The 22,630-nt window shown below is 44.7% G+C and overlaps 1 protein-coding gene across 1 annotated transcript in view; it reads left to right on the forward strand.

Annotated features, from left to right (window-relative positions):
* The window catches only part of WDR17 (WD repeat domain 17), a 1,003,384-nt gene that overhangs the window by 123,615 nt on the left and 857,139 nt on the right, over positions 1–22,630 (forward strand). The gene's annotated exons all lie outside the window — the stretch shown is intronic.

Consider the following 22,630-nt stretch of genomic DNA (forward strand, 5'->3'; position numbering starts at 1 on the left):
ATTTCTTGCTTCTTTATTTGGATGACAGCAACAAGACCGAGAAAATGCTGCGTAAAGTGCGCGCACGGTGCGCGAAGCGCAACGTGCACGCGCGGTATGAAATGCGTTAACTGGGCGCGCACGCCACGAATGGCGTAAAGTAACTTAGCATTTAAAAAAACGTACAAATTCACTGAAAAAACCATAGGTTTCACACACGTTATAGTTAGGAATTAGCATTAAAAAAACCTTGCAAATTCACTGAAAGAACCATAGGTTTCACACATGTTATAGTTAGCTGTACATTTCACTCGTAAAAAACCAATGAAATTCCCGCGTTATAGTTAGTGCAGGCAACTATAACTCACGCGACCGCAATCTTCTGCTGATGACATATGTGTCTTTATGAAAAAAAAATATTTTTAATATATGTATAGCTAAAATTTAATGGAAGAAGACATGGGCAAATAAGTGTCGAAATACAGTATTAGCATCAGCAGAGGATTGCGGTCGCGTGAGTTATAGTTGCCTGCACTAACTATAACGCGGGAATTTCATTGGTTTTTTACGAGTGAAATGTACAGCTAACTATAACATGTGTGAAACCTATGGTTTTTTCAGTGAATATATATATATATATATATATATATATTACCTACTGGCGATAGCCAGTAGGTAGTTATAGTTAGGACCACGTTTCCATAGGAAAACCTCAACATTCTATTTTGAATAACTTTGGCGCCGGTCGACGAATCCTCGCGAATTTCTCAAAATAGGTGGGGCGCTACGCTCCGCTCCTACCCTGAAAGTCTCGGGGGGATTCGTCAAGCGGGGGCTGAGATAAAAGGGGGGTCCCAAAACGCGTTTTTCCCATGCATTTTTCCATAGGACCTTTAGAACGAGCTACAGCCCGAATGGCTGAACAGAATTACTCAAAATTTGGCAGAGAGGTAGTCCCTAGGTCAAGGATGTGCCTTTTGTAGGTTTGGTGTAAATCTGTTCAGTAGATTCTGAGAAAATAGCCTTTAAATCAATATATATATCTGAGCCAGCTTACGGTACGCTTACCGTACGCTTACGGTAAGCGTACGGTGGCGTGCGCGAGCGCGATTCTGATTGGCTCTTAGATCTTAGTAAACATTCGAATCGGCCGAAACCAGGAAGCGGCGGCCGCCATTTTGTCTCTCGCACTGAGAGAGATTTTTAAAATCGGAAGCCCAAAAACATGTAAAGGGGCTGTTTTGACAACTCCCTCCCACATAGTCATGTTGAGGGAGTCCCCAAACATCCCCCAAGTGCAAAAACGGTTTTATTTTTTTTTCGGCAATTTCGCGGGGTACGCTTACCGTACGCTTACGGTAAGCGTACGGTAAAAAAATAAAAATAAAAAAAACACTATCCACACTTACCCCACCCCCTGTGCTTTTGGTGGCCGTAGGCCACCAAATGTACAGGGCTTATTATAAGGGAAAAAAACTTAGCATTTAAAAAACCGTACTAATTCACTGAAAAAACCATAGGTTTCACACACGTTATAGTTAGGAATTAGCATTTAAAAAACCTTGCAAATTCACTGAAAAAACCATAGGTTTCACACATGTTATAGTTAGTGGAAATTTTACTGATAAAAAACCAATGAAATTGCCCCGTTATAGTTAGCGCAGGCAACTATAACTCACGCGACCGCAATCCTCTGCTGATGACATATGTGTCTTTATGAAAAAAAAATATTTGTAATATATGTATAGCTAAAAATGTATGGAAGAAGACATGGGCAAATAAGTGTCTAAATACAGTATTAGCATCAGCAGAGGATTGTGGTCGCGTGAGTTATAGTTGCCTGCGCTAACTATAACGGGGCAATTTCATTGGTTTTTTATCAGTAAAATTTCCACTAACTATAACATGTGTAAAACCTATGGTTTTTTCAGTGAATATATATATATATAAAGCAAAGGTTAAAGTGATTACTGATACAAAAAACGTGCGTTGAAAAAACAAAAAACTCAGAAATTACGTTACTCATTACATGTTAAATTATTACATTGCTAATGGCATCTCAAATGACATCATTGATGGCATATATATTCACATTTATTGAATTTGTGGTGTCTTATGAGTTCAAACTGGAAAGTAACCTGATACTGTGGTGAAGTGAGCTACGAAGACTAGAGTTGTCATGATGTACAGGACGGTATAGCACTGCACTTATTGTGATCTGTCTGCATGCTGACTGTTGATGTGCCCACTTCAGACAGCCTACAGGTGCAATGGGTGGCAGACAACTTGTCGTCGTCTTCCACTGTAGGCATAGCGGCATGGAAGGGGATGCTAGTGAGCCAGCCTGGCTGCGGTGAGCAGACCTTCTGCAGCAGTGCCAACATTAAGGGGAAGAGGCGATGATCCCAGGTTTCAGAGATGTCAAGAGCCTGCTCAGCGGCCACATCCTCTACCATGACAGTAAGACCAAAGAAGAGTTTTAAAAGGGCGAGGCTAACAGAGAAAAAGAAATATCCTTCACTAAACACATTTTTATAAAGACTTGGTAGACAAGAAGTTAGGTCTTATCTGCAACAGTAAATCAGTACTTATAAAGTAATTCAAAAACCTTTCTAACCTATTCACTTGTAAGGAAAATCAGTGCCACTCACGTGCCACTGGCAAACTAAATGTTTAGAGATGACCATGCAGACGGTTGTGACGGCACTAATCTTGTCACGCTTAGATTATGGCAACGCAGTATACAGTGGGCTTCCCGAAAAACTTCTGGGGAAGCTCCAAGTGGTTATGAATGATGCGGCAAGGTTGATTTAAAAATTGCCAAGAAGAGCCCATGCGACTCCTCTGTTGCAGCAGTGACACTGGCTTCCCATCAAGCAAAGGGTTAAATTCAAGGGGTTGTGCATTGCACATAAGTCTCAGTTTGAAGAGGCACCCAAATACATCAAAGATCGCCTGAGGCCCTATGTGCCTGGTTGCTTTCTTCGGTCATCAGAGTCTTGTCTGTTAGCCTGCCCACGTTTTAATAGAACGACCCTAGGGGGCCGGCATTTTCAGTCACCATCCCCCAGATCTGGAACAAATTACCTGACGGTATGCGTAAGTAAGCCAGGTTATTACCGTTCCAGAGGAGACTTAAAACCCTTCTGTTTACAGAGGCGTTTGGATAAGTTCACTCCGCTGTGTGTCGTGCATAGTTGCGCAAAAGGATTCTGGACCTCTGATTTATGTTATAGCGCTTAGAGACCTTCCGGTGATAGGCGCTCTATAAATATAATTTAACATAACATAACATATAATGTCTGTCGAGTATGTTAAATACATCTAACTAGCAAGAAAATTCACTTGTGGTCAAACTGGGATTTCTATTTAATACAAGATGAAAACAAAGCAATAAAACATTTGTGTAAAATAAACTGCAAATTAAGCTTTAATTGGGACAAAATACGAAAAAATCAAAACACATCTCGTGGAATAAATGCAAAGCAGTTGACTTAATTGGCAAACATTAGTTATAATCTATGAATCATCTAAAATGTAGACAAATATTTATGTAGCTCAGATTTAATCAACCACATTGGCACAAACAAGCGGCACATTGGATGCCATCCTTAGTTAACAGCAAGTTCCATCGTGACAAAACAACATTTGTTTTTCTAGAAAATCTTCTACTTTGATGTTTTTTGTATACAAACTAAGGAGGTGATTTAAGCAACACCCCCTATTAACAAAATACTGTGTATTAGTCATTGTATTCTAGAGGAGAAAGCTATAGTTGTGAGTCTGATAGATGGTGGTTGCCCTAAAGACTGCGTTTGATCTAAATAAATTATACTGGTACATCACAAAACCTTAAACCACGAGCAACCTGTCCAGAGCTTTGGAAATGTACCTAGTGGCACAATAACAGGTGACAGCTGGGCCGTCATGATCCCCCCCAACTGGGCAGCTGCCATTAAAATGAATAGTAGGCGTTCTATGTATACCTCCTTTTCTTTGATCAGAGCGCTTGTATCCAAATAGAGGCTCATGCACAGCAGTGTAAGAGGGGAGCATGATAATATTTTGGGGTGGGGAAACAAAAGAAACAAGAAAGAGTGGAAGAAAAGGAGTGAGAAATTAGAGAAAGGAAAGGATAGAACAATGGAAGGATCGAGAAATGAAGGCAACGCGGACAGATGGATGAGGAGATGAATGAGCGATGTAGAGAAGGATTGGATGGATGATGGGTGGATGTAGAGCATGGAAGGATGGATTGAGAGAAAAGTGGACAGATGCGGAGAAGGATGAATGGATGAGGAGAAGGCTAGATGGACTGATTTAAAAAGGAAGGAAAGATGGATGGATGTTCGGTGGAGAAATGAATGGGGGAGAGAATAAAGAGGTGAAGGATGGATATATGTATGGAAGAAAGTGACAAGACACAAAGACCAGAGAGAAGGTGGGATGGATGTTTGAAGGATAGCAAGAATGAAGGATAGATGGAAGGTTGTAAAAAGCCAGAAAGGAAGATGAGAGAAGGAAGGAAGAAAAGAAAGAAGGAAAAATACAAAGAAGGTTGGAGAGAATGAAGGAGATTTCATAATTCCCTCAGGTGGGAGCAACCCCCTAAACAACTGTTGAGATCTCTCATCGCACTCGCTCACTTATTGCCATCTACGGTATGGTTCAAAATGGGGGCTATTTTACTACTCTGGCTACTCCCTTGGATCACAGTGTTTGACAGGCCTTCCAGTTCTGCATCTGTGCCACACGTGCACCCAGGGAAGAAAAGTGAACATGCACTGATTAGTAATAAAGGGGTGTCAGGCACGTGACATTGAATGGGACGTTTAAGGCACTGGAATGTTAGTAATGTTGGGATTTGCATTCTTAACTCAACGTAAGGCTTGCAGTTGACTTACATTACCTGTAGTCATTAATTATAAGAACATTGAATGCTATTATCTTTAGCTAGGTCAGCAAAGCTGAATGTATTGGCCTCGAAAATCGAAATAGTAAATGATTCCACATTTATTTGACTGATTTGTTCATTCTTTTCTGAATGGAACTTAAATACTGGGGAGGATATTCTCAAGAACGGGCGATTATTATCGCCAACCTAGGTTAACGCAATTTTACATAACGTCGTCTATCGCAGGAAACTAACGCCGTGTTAACGGCGTATTCTCAACACCCCGGCAACAGGCGATAGTTTCCTGATAACTCGTCAAATGTCCGCGTTGAAATTACCGGGACGCCCACAAAAAAGGAAACCCGAACGTGAAAAAAGTGGTGATGGGCCCAACAGTGATAAAAATATCACCGATAAGCAGTGCCAGGCATGCTATTCCCATGTCAGGTGGGAAAAATCACCATAAAAGCTGCAAAAAACCCCCCAAAAAACAAAGAACTGAGAAGCACCATGGAGGAAGCTGGAGCAACTACAGAGGCCAACCAGAACCCCACAAATCCCCCGGAAGAACAGCCAGGGACCTCGGGAAGGAGAAGGACAAGGAGAAGAAGAGCAACCCGTGATTCAGTCCGCAGGAAAACATGATCCTGATTACGGAGGTGATAGAACACCAACAACAACTGTTCATCACCACCACTGTTTCATTGGCAACTAAAATGCAATATGGCAGTCCATCTTGGCCAAGGTGAATGCATTCGGAGTGAAGTGCCAAGAAGAACTGGAATGATGTGAGGCGCAAAACCAAGCTGAAACTCGCTAACAACTGGAAAGCAGCAATGCAAACTGGAGGTGGGAGTCCAGCGCCACAGCAGTAGCTGGATGAGATGGAGGAAATGGTGTCCACAGTCATCAGTGGGCCGATGGTGGCAGAAGTTGGGGAACCGGACACTGCTCAACATGATCTGACCCAACAGCAACAGGATGAGTAATGACCAGGGACTGGGGGGACGTGAGAGATGGGCACAATGGCACACATGCACAATTAAGTATAGCACAGTGCACATCCACAATGACTCTGGATCATGTCCCTGATCTCCTTGGCATACTGCAGCACACATAGAAACAGCAAGTAGGCCCCCGTCGACAAAGTGCCCAGAGGGGGCCCTCCCCACACATCACCAATCTCACAACAAACCCATGCACATGTGCTGAACCCAGCAAAGCTGCGGGTCCGTGAGCCACACTGACAATGCAAGTGACACTGCATGACGATTAGCATGGCTACAGTCCAATTATCATGACATGGTGCACGCCACGACACTGAGGTGACTGAGTGTGGACCACATCCATAAAGGAGCAGGTCACACTTTGACACATCCACGTGCACATACAACCCCTGACGTCATCCCCCTTATGTCCATGTTGCTCATGTTGTGGGACTTGAGTCACAGGGTGCATCTCTGCATCAGAGTGGGTCATATTTGACCCCAAAAGACACCCAAATTGTCATATTTGACACCAAATGACACTCTGTTGTCTTTTTTGGACACCAATGACAGCCTTCCTGTCATGTTTTTGTACACATGTGATACGCTGATGAGCGGGATTACGTACTACATTTGACACCCTGAAATGGCATTTCGAATATGTGACACGCTAAACAGCCTCTCTGTACAGAGGTGACATACCCACCATCTTTTTGCTATTCGTGACACTGTTAACACTGATGTTGAACTTACACTTGTCAGAGTGATGTGTTAATGCAGAGGACTGACATGCACACAGGGAATGTGTTTTGCAATGAATTTATTTGCAAATGCTGTTCATGTGTTTATTTTGTACTGCTCCATGATTGCTAAGGACAGTCACACTAACGTGCTAATGCAAAGAAATTGTTAATGATTGTGTTCCTTCGGGCTATTCCTGCTGCAGCTGCAGTGGGGTGTAGTCCACCTGCTTCATCTTCCTCATCATCATCTGGTACATCTGGCACCTGGATCCATGGAGCATTGGTGCGTACACATATGTTGTGCAATACACAACATGCAATGATCATCTTGCACACTATTTCTGGGCTGTACTGGAGTCTTCCACCTGTGATGTCCAGGCACCTGAAACGTGACTTTAACATGCCAAATGTGCGCTCAAATCAAAAATGCCCCTGATGCGTTTGTGGGCCACATTGTACTGCCTCTGGGCCGGGGTGTTCGGGGCTCGGAGGGGTGTCATCATCCATAGGCAGAGTGCATATCCTTGATCACCTGTGAGAGGTAAGTACGATTAGTGTAAATTGGTGGTCCTGTATGCTGTGTTGGCAGACTTACAGTTCTTGTGGCATGTGATAAGTGCGACTTTGGGATTCATGTTTGCCATGTATTGTTTCTGGCAAATGTGCGGGATCAATGTGTATTACATAGCCTCACAGTTGCTCCTCCCTCCCCGAACCTATTTAATTGTGTGCGCAGCGCGGTTGCATCACTTGCCCTCCTACGGCACACAATTGTCATGCCTGTCTGCGCATGTCCGCAAGCCTGACTAAAACACTGTAATGTGGGCTGTTGAAGGTGGGCGGCCACATGTGTGTAGGCCTATGGTAAGGATAGGGTGGACACAGATGTAGAGTTCAGGCCTGGCTGAACTCGCGCTGCGATTGGGGCTAGGCCTTTGGCTTATGCTGCAGCAATGAAGATACACACAAAACAGTTGGCATGTATGAGCCAAGACCCCGAGCGGTCTTGTGCTCATTTATTTATCCATTCGGGCGAGCCTGCCCTCCGAGTGCATGCTGCATTGCAACATTGTCAATGAAGGGCCAGGTGGCGCCGACACTACAATAGACACACACGCCATAGTTACTTTTGTGGCCAGCCTGGAACTGAAGCACGCCCTGCGCCCAGAACTGAACCATGCCCTGAGCCCAGAACTGAACCATGCCCAGAGCCCTGGGCCATTTCTTCACATTCCTCACGCGCCTACGCATGGGCCACCACTGCTGTGCTGGGACGTTGTGTGCTTTGGAGTACGTCTCCAGACATTCCCCCCAGGCTTTCCAGTGGCCTGCCTGGGACGGGGGTGGCCCCGTGACTGTGAAGGGCTCCAGTGGCGTTACTGAGGACATGCTGATGGCTGCTGGAGGCGGACTTGTGAGGAAGCCTCACGGTACGATGACTTGCGGTGCACTGAGGTAGGCCCACTGGAAGAGCTGATCGGGTGTTTAGCCTGCGATGATGCAGTGGCCTGGAGGCTGGACGATGACTTGTGGTGCACTGAGCTAGGCCCACTGGACGAGCTGAGCGGGTGTGCAGCCTGCGATGATGTAGTGGCCTGGAGGCTGGACGGTGACTTGTGGTGCACAGAGGTAGTGGCACCTGAGGCACTGCATCCGGCTCGGGCCTTCCGCCACGTGGCCATGACTTGTGGGGCACTGAGGTAGGTCCACCTGCAGACCTGAGCGGGTGTGCAGCCTGCGATGATGCTGTAGGCCTTTTGGGCCAGACTGGAATGGATTTGTCTGAGACCTGCTGGACTGCAGTGTAGGCAGAAGGAAGCAGTCAGCACACACAGAACTCCGCGGTGCGTTGCCGCTGGGTGCGCTGGGGGCCTGTTGCGCGGAAGCCAGTGATAGCTGAGGAGGCTGCCAAGCTCGCGGGCCTTGGGTTGATGATCGCACCTGCACGTGGTGGGCACTCTTGGAGACATTCAGGTGGTGGCAGGTGAGCAGTGAGGCCTGGGTGCGCAGGGGCGGGCAATCACTGCTGGGCACTGGACAGGTCTGGGGACCAGTGGGCTGAGGTGCAGCAGGCGCACAGGATTGCGCAGGCACCACCAGTAATGGAGGCGGCATCATGGCAGGGTGATGGGCACCGCCCTGGCAGACACGCCCCTTCATGCGATGACGAGATTTGCGCCGGGTGGCGTGTGACGTAGCCACCTCGTCGCCGGTGTAGATTTGTCTGTTGAAGGTGGTCGGCCACGTGTGTGTAGGCCTATGGTCAGAATATGGCGGCCACAGAGACACACGCAGTAGTTACTTTGGTGGCCATCCCGGAAGTGAACCACGCCCAGAGCCCTGGGCTATTTATTCACACTCCTACACTGGACTGGCATACGCTGGCCCAGGCCACTACGCTTACGCTTACAGGGGGGGCGACATAGCTACATGTTTACGGCCTCCCCCACTGCCTGAGGCAACATGGCTGCGTCCACTGTCCACAACACTACAAGCACCAACAGTATATGTCCATATGGACGTGTCTGTGCTCTGCATACTCAAGACTGTCCAGCACATCACTGCCACACTTGGCATTGTGTGCATTCTTATTCATGGGTCACTTGCCTCCTTCACACATTCTTGGTTTCCACCTCTCCCCACATTCTGCAATTGTGTGGCTGAGGGGCTATGCCTTTGTGGATGATTTGTCTACATGTCTGGCCACTGTTACCACAGTTACTTGTGTTGTCGTGTCTGGTAGGTGGACATGTTGTTTGGCATGTTGTATATGAATTTGTTACGTGTGTATTCCCACAGTTGTGAGTTGTATGATTGTGGAGTTGAAGTGTGTGGTGTGTTCCATTGGTACTTACTAACGAGCAGTCCATTTCTATAGGTGCCATCCTGGAAGCACTGGGTGATGATGGACTGTTGGAAGATGTAGGAATCATGCCCACTGCCTGGGAAGTTGGCGACATTATTGGTGAACAGTCCCTGGTGGTCCACTATTGCCTGCACATTGATGGAATGCGTGTGCTTTCTGTTGCGGAAATTGCGTGCAGTGTCGGGAGGGGGCACAAGTAGGACATGTGTGAAGTCAATTGCCCCCAACATGTGCGGGAAGCCAGCTATGGTGTAGAAGCCTTGCTTGGTCTCCAGCTGTTCCTGCACAGTGTGGGGGAAATGAAGGTGCTGGGGTATCAAGCTGATGATGGCATCGAAGACAGGTGTGAGGAACTTTGATAGGGCTGGATGTGAGACTCCTCCGACTCTGGCAGTTGTTGGTTGGAAGGTACTCAAGGCCAACAAGTGCAGCACAGCCAGCAGCTTTGTCTGTGGAGGTATGTTGTTTGTCTGCTGTGTTGGTACTGTCAGCCTATGGGCGATGTGGGTGAGGATGTGGAGGATGGTTGTCCTTTTGAGCCTGTAGTGGGCGATTACATCCTCTGGTGTTAAGTCTCTGAGGCTGGTGCATTTTCGGAAGGTCCGCTGTCTTTTTCTGCGCAGCCTCGTGGTAGTCCTGGGGGTGGGGTTGGTCCTGGGGGTTTTGGCCATGGGTGTTTTGGCCCTCTTGGGTCTCCAAGCTGCATGATTAGTAGCTCCATGGCATCTGTTAGTCTTCAGATTTGGCTCTGGGCTAGGCTCCCTTTCTACTGCAGGTTTTTGTCCTACTTAAGACCAGAAAAAAGCAGGTCTTAAGTCCCTGCTGCTAACGTGCCTTATCGCCTGTTTTTGTCCCGCATCGCCGATCCGGCTGGTCGTTGAGAATATCGCGAAGTGGTGTTATTGTGAGTTTTTAGACGGGAACGCCTACTCTGCATATGATTAGCGTTAGTTGTCGCTACCAGCCTTGGCGATGTTTTTAGCGGCAGCTAATACAGGTTAACTGACGATGTCGGCTGTAACCGCAGGCTTGTGAATAGGGCGATAAATCTATTGCCACTTTCATGGTGGAAAAGTGCTGCTAAATCAGCGATGAGTCCTTGAGAATATACCCCTGTATGTTTTTGTAAGAGTGAGCACGGCAAAAGCTGAATATTTGTGTTTCTAGTATTTATTTTTTGTCAGTCCATAGGCTTGCATGGAAAGGTGTTTCTCATTTTAGACCTTTTGTTTGTTCTTTCTCCTCGTGCTATCTTAATATTTCTATTTTGATCCGATATCAGATTACCCCTCGTGCTTTCCCGTCACTGTTCTTTCTGCATGTTATTTTGAGTGACACATTTGTAAACTGAATTCTTCTCAGTACAATTCATAGTGCCACTGCCTGAAACGGATGATTCTGAAGAGATGAAATGTAAAATGTAAGAATATTGGCAAGTGCACCATTTTGCTAGTGAGGGAGATGAAGAGTTGAACTTACATTAGAACACAGGAATTCTAGGAGCTCCATTGCAAACAATGGAGTTCTCCAGGCTTCCAATGGCGGGTAGAAGCCCGGGGCTCCAACATTTCAATATTGGCTCTCACAGCAGTTGCTGTGAACAAAGGCCTAACCGAGCCAAGTGGATTTCAATTTCCTCTGGCTATGTGAGGCCTTTGTTTTATTTGTTAGAAAATTCTGCCCTCTAGTGGCAAAATGTTCTAATAGCCTTATAGCACACTGTAGCTGGGCTATACCAGCATTAAAGTCCAGCTCCACTGGAGCGGGCCTTTAATGGCCGGTATTCCCTGCTACCCTGGGCTATAATTAGAGTGACCAGACATCCCGGATTTACCCAGACAGTCTCGGTTTTCAAAGGACTGCCCCAGTGTCCCAACGCTTTTCTTAATTTTAAACACATGTTATGGTTTTTGGAACAAAAATGGGACGAGGGGTGTCGTGAATAAGGCTAGTATCCAAGATGTATCACTTGAAGATTTAATGTAAAAAACAGCACCACAAGAAAGCACGTCCACCAACCACAGGAGCCAGGTTCATAACTGTCTCCCAAGAACTCTCCCCGGCACGGACCCAGACTCTAGAACATCCATAGAGTCTAACAAGGGTCCGTGCCCCAACAAGTTTACATTTAAAACATAATGTGCTCCCGCTGCGCGCTATGATAAACACAACACATCTTCCTCCCTTAAACGATAAAACAAACAAAAAAAAATAATAAATAAATAAATAAATAGGTAAATAAATTACGGATGAAATCTCTTTTGGATAAGAGATACAACATCTGACAACCATACAGGTCTCTTACGCAACCGTTTGGTCTCTTGACAGTTTGCATCTTCTTGGCATGCACCAGAATTGATAGGGATACAAGGTAACACAACTTCATCAACATTATTTTGACATAAATCATGGTTGCAATCCACACTGTTATTGTTGCAATTCTCAACTCCAGAAATCTCCTCAGAGATGTCTTCCAGAACTTGACTTCTCGTCGTGTGGTAAATAATTTAATTACCGGGACTTAATTTGATGCGGAAAATCTATAACAATAGCTCAGTAAAATAAGAGGCAGAATCCGTGGTATTAGAGGTTCGGAACGGGCTTTATTCCAGAATCAATTTAAATCGATGAGCTCCATATTCCATCACCACGAAGGTTCAGGAAGTGAAGACCCAACTTTATTGACAGGTAATCATTTTTATACAATAGGCATTACAGTGAAACAAATGCAGGAGGCGTAACAGTTGATAGTAAAGATAAGAACATACATGCGTCACTAAAGTAGGTGTAACTGGGCGTAGCTTAAAGAACGTCATTGGATATGACGTCATAAATGGGTGGTTCCATGAAAGAATTTCGCAATGTCAGCAGAAATACTTGGCAGAGATGCGCACGCAGCAGCATGACGTGTGACTGACGTGTAACTAGGGGGTGAAGGGAACTTGACATTTAGCTCTACATGTGGAGACAGAAGTCTGGGGTTATGTCAACCTAATCCCAAATCATATCTAATATCCTATGTTTAAAGAACTGTGTTATCCAGAAAGAAAGGTCTCTTAGAGTAGAATCTTATTCTATACTGACTATACTGACTATACTGACTGTTAGTGCGTGTACAAGCGTCTAAGTGTCTACACTAGATGCGAGGGCCGAAATCTTTCATATTAACAGGGCTATGAATTACTTGCATAAAGACAGAGAAGCCGGGCCTTTTGCTCGGTAGCTGAAAGAATGTTTACTTTAAACTACTAGACAGGAATGCATTGGATAGGGAGCGGAGCAAAGCAGATAATCTTGAAGGTGAAATACAGTTTTTGGCAGGCAACAGGCTGGAGTCAGGCACCGTTAGCCGCGCAGGGAGTAGGACAAAGTTCATGGGTACAGATGCGAGCTCGGACTGGAGCTTTCAGAGGCAGAAGGCAGGAAAAGGCTTGATGGCAGAATCAGGGCCTACTCGTCTGAACTGTAAAATGGGATAAGTGAACCATATAAAGCCGGTGGCCTTTCATACTTAGGGATAGAATATCCAGCCCATTCATGGCGGATCTGAAAGAGGACATGTTGGCGGTGGACGCACATGTGTTTGCGTCTTCATAACTGGAACTGGAGGAAACATACATGTACTTGTGATTTATACATGAAACCGTTGGGGTCCAAGATAGGGGACATAACTGACCAGAAAAATCCATATTTCCACATTCCCTCCTTGTCCCCTACTTGCCCGTCAAGAGATATCAATCTTCATTAATCCATCGATCTGTTCATATAGCATCATTTGTTCTTCTTTCTTCTTCCGTGATGAATGAAATCTTGGTGGTGGAATACACGATGTGGCACACAGACCACAGATCGCTGGTCCACATTGTAGGCATAAGCAGCAACTGAATAGTATGAGAAAGCCAATACCTAGGAAGGATAGGACCTTCCATCCAAAGGTAGATAATACACTCCAAAACCAACCGGACCAAGTCCAGGTGCCTGGATTATGGTGTATCTGGCTTACAATCTTATGAAGGCGAGTTATGGCTTTATATACAGATGGCGAATTTTCTGGTATGAAAATGCAACAGCTTGATCCGATGACCCTACAAGCTCCGCCCCTATCGGCCAGGATGACGTCAAGGACAAGACGATTTTGAAGCACAACAATCCGCATAGCAGACTGCTCTTCTGTTAAATTGCCTAAGGCGGAGATAGTTTCGTTCACTACTGCTTCAAGGGTTCTGGTTAATCTACGTATCAGTTTACTATTGGTAACTGTACCTATATAGGGAAAAAGACCTTTATTGAAATCTGTGTATTTTTCCCATGCTGTCTCAGTGTAATCGACTATTGGGAGATCTCTCCTTTCTCTATTGTGTACTAAATGAGTATTTCTGTGATAATCAGGAGGAGCTAGGAAAACAGGTGGCAAAAGGAATCCAATGTAGCAGGTACCATCCCAATCTAGAGGCAAACGTATATATGCAGTCTGACCACATACAAAGTAGGAATGGCGAGAAGCTTTAAATGTAGACTTGCCTTGATCACTGAATTCTATTACAGTGGTGCATTTACTGCGGCCCATGTGTATAGAGCCATTCTTTCTTATACATAATTCACCTTTAACTGGAAATACTGACATAGCGGGCAAAATTGGGGCAGCTTCGGATTCGACATTCAGGATCATGAGGTTAAGCGTGAAATTACCTAATCCATATACTTCATTTTCTAGATCAGTTCCTGTTCTTTTGGGAAGTCCCTCCTTGTCAGGGTAGCAGACTTTAAGTAAAACTAAGTGCAAGTTTCCCCATACCCAGTTGTCTTGATAAACTGCGGAATTCGAATCTAGGGAATTAATTAAACTAAACCATGCTCCACAGGAGCCATTGTGTGTGAACGGATATGGGAAGAGAGGCAGAATTCCTTGATAGTTCTGATAGGGAGGGAGTCGGCCACATATCCAACAATTTGTAGCATTGCTAACCTGATGGGAATGATGTAACATACTAATAAAAGTGTTGTTGCGCAGCGCAAATCTATATGATAACTCATGCGGGGGAAATTCACTAAAAGAATGTTCAGCAGTAACATTATGAACATGTTTAGAAATAGGATAATATGTGTGCAACAATATACTTGCAGTAATTATTAAAAGACTTAGGAAAAACAAAATTAATAACGTCACTGTGCAATGACTACGCAGTGATTTACAGTACGCATGTCGTTTCAACTTTATCCTTCTGTTTCTTTCTCTATACAGGTCTAAGGGATACATGTCAGAGACAAATTCGACCGATTCACCTTGGAGAGGACTTAAACAATCAAATTGCCTGACTTGTTAGACCTAAGTTTTAGTCTATATTGTTCTGAGTTATTTTGTTCAACCAAAGGAAGCTTTGAGTCTGTCTTTGAGGTAATACAGGGTTTAGTCTCTATATCGGATGGTAGTCCATGAAATTTCTTGATATGACTTGAATGTATCCAGCCTTTTCGACCTTCGATCTTCACGGCTGTCCTCGTTGTTAACAATACGAGCTGAGGCGACTTCCACCTAGGATCCAGCTGGGACTTCCGATCAAAGTTCCTCACTAGAACTAGATCCCCTGGAATTACGTCATGGGGTTTCACCTCGGTGTTGTCGGGAAAGGCTGCAGCTACCTGTGAACGACAAGATTGTAGTGCAGACATCAAGGAAGCCAGGTAATCTGTCAGCATATTACAGTCAATATCAGTTATCTTTCGTGGTATAGGCGTCCCCCACATATTTGGTGGTCTACCGAAGATCACCTCATAAGGGGATAGCCCTGTTCGAGAGTGCGCTACCATTCTCATGTAAAAGAGTGCAACTGGTAGGGCTACTACCCAGTCGACACCTTTCTCTCTACATATTTTGGACAATCTAATTTTCAGAGTTTGATTATGTCGTTCCACGAGACCTGCTGCCTCGGGGTGTCGGACACAGTGGAATCTCCACTGATAGCCTAACAAGAGTGAAACGTGTTTCATTAGTTCGGAGGAGAACGGCTGGCCGTTATCTGAGTAGACAGCACGTGGTAAACCGTACCGTGGGAAGAATTCTCGAACTAACTGTTTGGCAGTAGTCGGGGCAGTGTAATCTGAAACCGGGTATGCCTCTGTCCAACGGGAAAGAGCACAAACAACTACAAGAACGTATTTGAATCCTCGACATCGTTCCATCTGGATATAATCCATCTGGAGGACTTCAAAAGGGTGATCAGGAGGCTGAAATCCACCCTGTTCTACGGGAATGCTTTTACCTGGGTTAAACTGACAACAGATCATACAGGTACGGACTTTTTGTTTAGCTGCTGCTCGTAAATGTTTGTTGAACCAAATGTGTTGAATGCTGTCTAGCATAGCTTTTTCTCCTAGGTGCGCTGGACTATGTACAGTGTTAATGATAACTTGGACCATTGAATCAGGAAGGAACCACACAGATTTTTCCTTCGTCATCCATCCTTGATCCGTTTGGGTCCCTCCTAATTCAGTCCATTTCTTTATTTCATCTGGTGTAGCATGTGTCTGTATGTCGATTACATCAAGAGCGGGATCCTTAACTGTCATGCAATGTGTTGGTGTCCGAACTATTGTCTTTGTCATGTCAGACGTGTGGGTTTGAGCAGTCTGTTTAGCTGTTCTGTCAGCTAAATCATTGCCTTGGGAAATGATATCAGTAACTTTCGTATGAGCTTTACATTTCATAATTGATATTGCAGTAGGTAGATGTATTGCATCTAGTAAGGCATGAATAAGGGGTCCGTGCTGGATGTGGGTACCGTGGGAAGTTAAATAACCTCTCTCTCGCCACAGCACGCCGAAGTCATGTACAACTCCGAATGCATAACGTGAATCAGTATATATGTTGACTTCCTTATTCGTAGCTTGAATACAGGCTTGTGTCAGAGCGATGAGCTCTGCTGCTTGAGCTGACAAGGTATTAATACGATTTGTTTCAATGACTTCAGTGTCTGTTGTGACTGCATACGCGGCCACTAACTCTCCTGTACTTGTTCTCATACATGAACCATCTACATACAACGTCAGGTCTGGATCTGACAATGGGACATCTGTCAAGTCTTGTCTAGGTTTCGTCGTGATAGTGATAACTTCAATACAATCATGTGCAAGTGGGTCTGTTCCGTTTACTGGTAACAGTGTAGCAGCATTCAATGTACTACAACGTCTGATTTCTATATGTGGCTGAAACAATGTTAACTCGTAACCAGTGAGTCGTGCTATAGTCAAGTGTTGTGTCTGTGTGCGGTTCAAGAGAACCTCTACTGCATGTGGTACTTGTACTGTCAATTGGTGTCCTAACACTATGGCATCGCTTTGTCTAATTGCTAAAGCTGTCGCTGCCACTGATTTCAGGCACGCAGGCAGAGCCTGAGCTACGGGATCTAATGTACTAGAAAAATAAGCACACGGTTTGTGTGATCCTGCTTGTTCCTGTGTGAGTACTGACAAAGCAGTACCTTCGCGTTCTGTAACAAAGAGCGTAAATTGTTTGCTGTAACATGGTGTTGCTAAAACGGGTGCTTGACATAAAGCTTTCTTTAGGCTTTCAAAAGCGTGTGTATGTTCCTGAGTCCAAGGGAGGACAGTCGATGTGGCTGCCTCCTGTGTTGTCAACTGAATGAGTGGTTTTGCTAGAAATGCATACTGAGGGATCCACTGCCTACAATATGAAGTGAGGCCTATAAAAGCCCGCACCTCCTTTTGTGTCTTGGGTATTGGCATGTTAGCTATTAACTGGATGCGATCTGGTGTAAGCTGCCTTCCCTCCTTGGACAGCGAGTGACCAAGATAAACAACTCGCTGGACACAGAATTGCAGCTTAGAAGGGGACACCTTGTGCCTCTTTTCGGCCAAAAAATGTAAAACCGTCAGTGAGGCTTTTTCACATTCAGGTTCGCTTCTAGCGGTGATCAGCAGATCATCGACATATTGAAGCAGGGCAGTGTTGACCGGCATGTGTATACTGTCAAGTTCTCGTTTCAGTGCTTGGCTATAGATGCTGGGGCTTTCTGTGAATCCTTGAGGTGCGCGTGTGAATTTAAAGCTTCGTCCATTTAAACTAAATCCGAACAAGTATTGGCTTTCCGGATCTATTGGGACGCTGAAAAAGGCATTCTTGAGATCAATTACAGTAAAGAATGTTGCTTCGGAATCAATAGCTGTCAGTAATGAAGAAATGTCTGGAACTACGGGGTATTGTGGTACAATACATTTATTTAATTCGCGCAGATCAATAACCAATCGATATACTGGCGGAGCCTTTGGATCAGTTCGTTTAAGAATCGGAATTATCGGTGAATTACATACATTGGAGTCGGTCTCCACAACCACTCCTTGGCCAATAAGCTCGTCAATGATTTGCAGTAAAGCCACTACAGCATCTGGGGGTAACTTGTATTGTCGCATTCGTGGTAGTACCACTCCTGCCTTTAGTGTGACTCGATATGGTGTAATGTTCATGCAACCAACATCTGTAGGGCCTTGTGCCCATAAATGTGTGGGTAAAGTCTGTAGTCGGGAATCCATGTCTCGGGACACATAGTGCCCTTTGAAATCACGTAAAAACAATCTTACTCCTTCCGGAGAACAACATATTATAGCTCCTAGAGCTTTCAAAGTTTTTATACCTAACAAGTTTTCTGGGCATGATTTAGTAAGCAATAAATCTGTAGTTCGTGTCAAAGGACCAATCGTAAGGGGAAGAGGCTGTGATACTTCGTTAACGATAGGTTTTCCTGAAAAGCCAAGGGAAATATTCTGTGAGCCTGAGAGGGGTGCCCCTGGAACTTCACTATGTTTTATTGTTGTTCGGCTTGCCCCTGTATCAAGTAAAAATTTTCTATCTTGGCCTAATAGTTCACTGTGTACATAAGGTCCTTCTTGATCTACAGGGACCTCAATAAGGGGTAAGCCAACTTCCCTCTCTAGGCTGTTTCATGAGTATCGTTGGTAATCAGGATAGTCATACTGTGCGGTCTGATACATCTGTCGGGTCGTTGTTTGGGTGGCAGCAATAGGCTGCTGTGGTGGAGCTGGCATGGACTGTTGCGGAGCTGGCATGGACTGTGCATGCTGCGGAGCTCCTTGTGTGTTCTGATCCTGTCTAGGTGGCCGTGGTCTTTCTTTAGTATTACCTATGGCGATATTATGTTTTAAAACTGGACAATCGTGTACATAATGACCTGGCTGTTTACAATAGTTGCACATTCCTTTTACAGGACCTGTTGGAACACTGGACTGTGTCATACCCTTTTTATGACCGTCAGCTGGAACTGTCTGGGAAACTAGCATTTTCATTTTCGTGTCTTTCATGCGTCTTTGTTCATGTTCTTGTTCCTCTCTAATTCTATTGTGATGGTACTGTAGCATCTGTAACATTTGTGACAGAGTGTTACCTTGCCAGGTACTCTCGAATTTCAATACTCTATTCTTAACTTGGGGCAAAGAATTTTCAACTAACTTTGTCACAAACAGATGTGGATAAGATTCGCTACTTGCTTTTATTCCACTATTTATACCAAAACATTTTTCGAATCGGGCATAGAAATCACTAGTGTCTTCATCTTGCTTTTGTTTACAGGCTGAAATTGCACCCCAGTCTTCCTTTTTCGTAGTTAATAAACGTGGCAGTACCTGTACTAGTAAACCTGGTAGTGTTTTGGTCTTCTCCCCAAGCCCTGCACCTGGACCTCGAGCTTTTTCCTCGTTTTCTAATGCTGTCCAATCTATCTTTTGGTCTCCCACTTCCCAATCTTTTTCCTTGAGTTTTTCGTAAATGCCCGCAGGCATTAGTACCTTCAATATCGTCATAATGTCTGGATAGGTATACTCTCCCATGAGCAACATGTCTTTAATTTCACGGTGGAAACCCGCTGGGTCTTTATCATGACTGGGTACCACCTTCTTCATTTCCAATAGTTCTATTTTAGATATGGGTGTGTATACAAACACACGTTTAAACTGATTGTCCTCACCTTTTATCGGGTGCACTTCGCGTAAGGGATTCTGTCTATCCATATAGTACGTCGTTCTTTCCTTGATGGGCAGTGAAACATGTTCGGGACATACAAAAAGAATGTACTGCTTTCTGGATTCTAGTATTTCTCTAATTAGCTCAGTACCTGAACCTCTCCATTTATTCGTGAGTAATTTAGTCAATATATCAGGTAATGGACCAGGATCGGAGTGTTGGCCTTTATATAATATAAGGAGTTGTTGAATCATATAGGTACCAGCTAAACGCTGTTCATCTGGAGCGAGGTTCAAAAACGTGTGTGCTAATGTATCATCACTATATTTTCCGGGACTGTCAACCCAATGAACGGCTGACCTGGCTAATTCTTGTTCGTCCATAGAATCGAGTATATGATAACCCCTTCGTTCTCGGAGTAGGTTGTCAGCGGCTTGGAACGAATGTTCGGGGGACCTTATTTTATTATAGGAGTTTGGAAATTTCTGCTATTATCTGGACGTACCGGACGTATCGGATCAGTGAAGCATCTAGTATTATTGCAAGATCTTCCTCTACCTACATAGGCCATGGTTTCTAACTGTCCTGTGGGCAGTTCTAATTCCTCCTCCTCCTCCTTTTGTTCAGGTTCGTCTACTGCTAATCTTTCTTCGTGTATTCGTTCTATTTCTTTGCGGATCTTTCGGCACATAGCTACTATACATGATCGTTTATCATGTCTCCCCTCTGATATATTCCGACTCCATGTGGTAAGAATTTGCATTTCTTTCGGATTTACCCCTGGTCGGTCTTGATTTCTGATCACACAATTTATGAGGAAACGTAACAGTTCCCCCTGTATTTCCACTTTTTGGTACTCCATGGCTCTGTCAATACTTTCGGAATCTCGTCCTGACTGGACAAAGTGATATATATTTTCTAAGTGCGTAGTCATTCCTGGTAGCTTCCCTAAATATATAGCAGCTCGTCGGATACGTAATGATGCTAGCACCATTTCGTCCCCTTTTCCGGGCACCGGGTCATATCTACAGTCTATTAGAAGTTCCTTGAGCGTGTTGGGAGTTACTAGTTTGGGCGTACGTTGGTGAGCTAATTCTTGAAAGGAAAGTTTATTTACTCTGGGTGGCGTGGAAAAAATGTTTGATGCACCTCCGGTAGCCCCACCTGGGGTGCTGGATGTGAAAGGATTCGTCGATCGTGACATAGCAACTATAGGTGTGGATACAGATGTCGAAGCAGATGTGCTTGCCTGAACTTGTGTCGGAGTTTGCTGTTGCGGAGGTACAGACGGAAGAGGGTCTTGGCGTTGAACCCCCTCTGCAGGCGGTCTATGTGGCGCATCATTAGTATACTCGGGAGCTGCGTCGTCTAAATAAGAGGAAAGAAAAACATCTTCTGCGGTTCTGGGATGTCCTTTGGGATGTACCTTTATCGGAAACAATGGGGGTGGCAAGTCTTTCGGTATCTCCGGCGTAGCCTTAGGTAATCCTTCGGCCAGGAGAGGATACATACCATTCATAAGGGTATTTCGTTGTCTGTCTCCTTGTTCTGATTTTACTCGAGTACCTTCTTCAATTAATATATTTTCTCGAACTTTATTTGAATTCTCCTTACTCTTCTCTTCCTGTCTACGTGCTTTTTCTGTACGTCTATACGATTCTTTACGCCATAATTCAATGGCGTCTTTCTGTGATTGTCTAGCTTTCTTTTTCCATAATTCTTCCTCTACTTTCACGATGCAATCTGCATCCCAGGTCCCAGCTGCGGGCCACCTGTGACTTTCTGGTAATTCCTTGGTGTAGTCTACCCATAAATCAAGAAATAATATGGCGTCTAGGCCATGTTTATGATACATAAAGTACCCTGGAGTGTCCCTAGGAGGAATGGGAACAGCTTCTTCGAGTAACCCTTTTCTAGTTTTGATCTGTCTTAATTTCGAAAAGAGCGGCATTTTGAGAACTGATCTGATCTGATACCTAAATTTTGAACACGTTTAATACAACGAGACACAATAATGAACAGTCATTCATACCACAATATGCAGAACGTATTTAAAACATTTAACATTTAACATTTAATGAACAACAATGATGGCCGTTCACTAAGCATAATACTCGATACTAACTAGATAATTCTGACTTCATATACTAGACATACTTGATATACTGCTAAACAGTACAGGTACACTGCTGAAACAGTGCAGACCGGATTTGTGTACCCAAACCCGTCTTGACCGGCACAACCTATGTGCACGTCAGAACGCCTCCCCGATAATGGTACTCACCGGGTAGCTCGGAACGGAAGGCCTCGGAACTGAACTGAACTGGACTCGGACCGGACTAGACTCGACTCGATACTTCGGAACTTCGGAATTTCGGAACTGGTGGGCCTCTGTATACCTCGGATCTTGCTCTCTCAGCTAGGCTCTGGTCGGGATACTTCGCACTTCTCACCGCCTCGTCTGGGTGTTGATCGCAGCCTCAGTTACCCCCGCTCGGCAGGAGGGAGATACAGGAAATCCTGTGGGTACGCGTTGTTGTCCGTCCAGCCGTGACAGGAGACCGGGCCTGCAACGCACCTCCGGCGCGTGAGACGAGAAAGTGTCCCTATTCGGGCGCCATTCATGTGGTAAATAATTTAATTACCGGGACTTAATTTGATGCGGAAAATCTATAACAATAGCTCAGTAAAATAAGAGGCAGAATCCGTGGTATTAGAGGTTCGGAACTGGCTTTATTCCAGAATCAATTTAAATCGATGAGCTCCATATTCCATCACCACGAAGGTTCAGGAAGTGAAGACCCAACTTTATTGACAGGTAATCATTTTTATACAATAGGCATTACAGTGAAACAAATGCAGGAGGCGTAACAGTTGATAGTAAAGATAAGAACATACATGCGTCACTAAAGTAGGTGTAACTGGGCGTAGCTTAAAGAACGTCATTGGATATGACGTCATAAATGGGTGGTTCCATGAAAGAATTTCGCAATGTCAGCAGAAATACTTGGCAGAGATGCGCACGCAGCAGCATGACGTGTGACTGACGTGTAACTAGGGGGTGAAGGGAACTTGACATTTAGCTCTACATGTGGAGACAGAAGTCTGGGGTTATGTCAACCTAATCCCAAATCATATCTAATATCCTATGTTTAAAGAACTGTGTTATCC

The sequence above is a fragment of the Triturus cristatus genome, chromosome 2_2 (genome assembly GCF_964204655.1).
Source record: "Triturus cristatus chromosome 2_2, aTriCri1.1, whole genome shotgun sequence".
Taxonomy (NCBI): domain Eukaryota; kingdom Metazoa; phylum Chordata; class Amphibia; order Caudata; family Salamandridae; genus Triturus; species Triturus cristatus.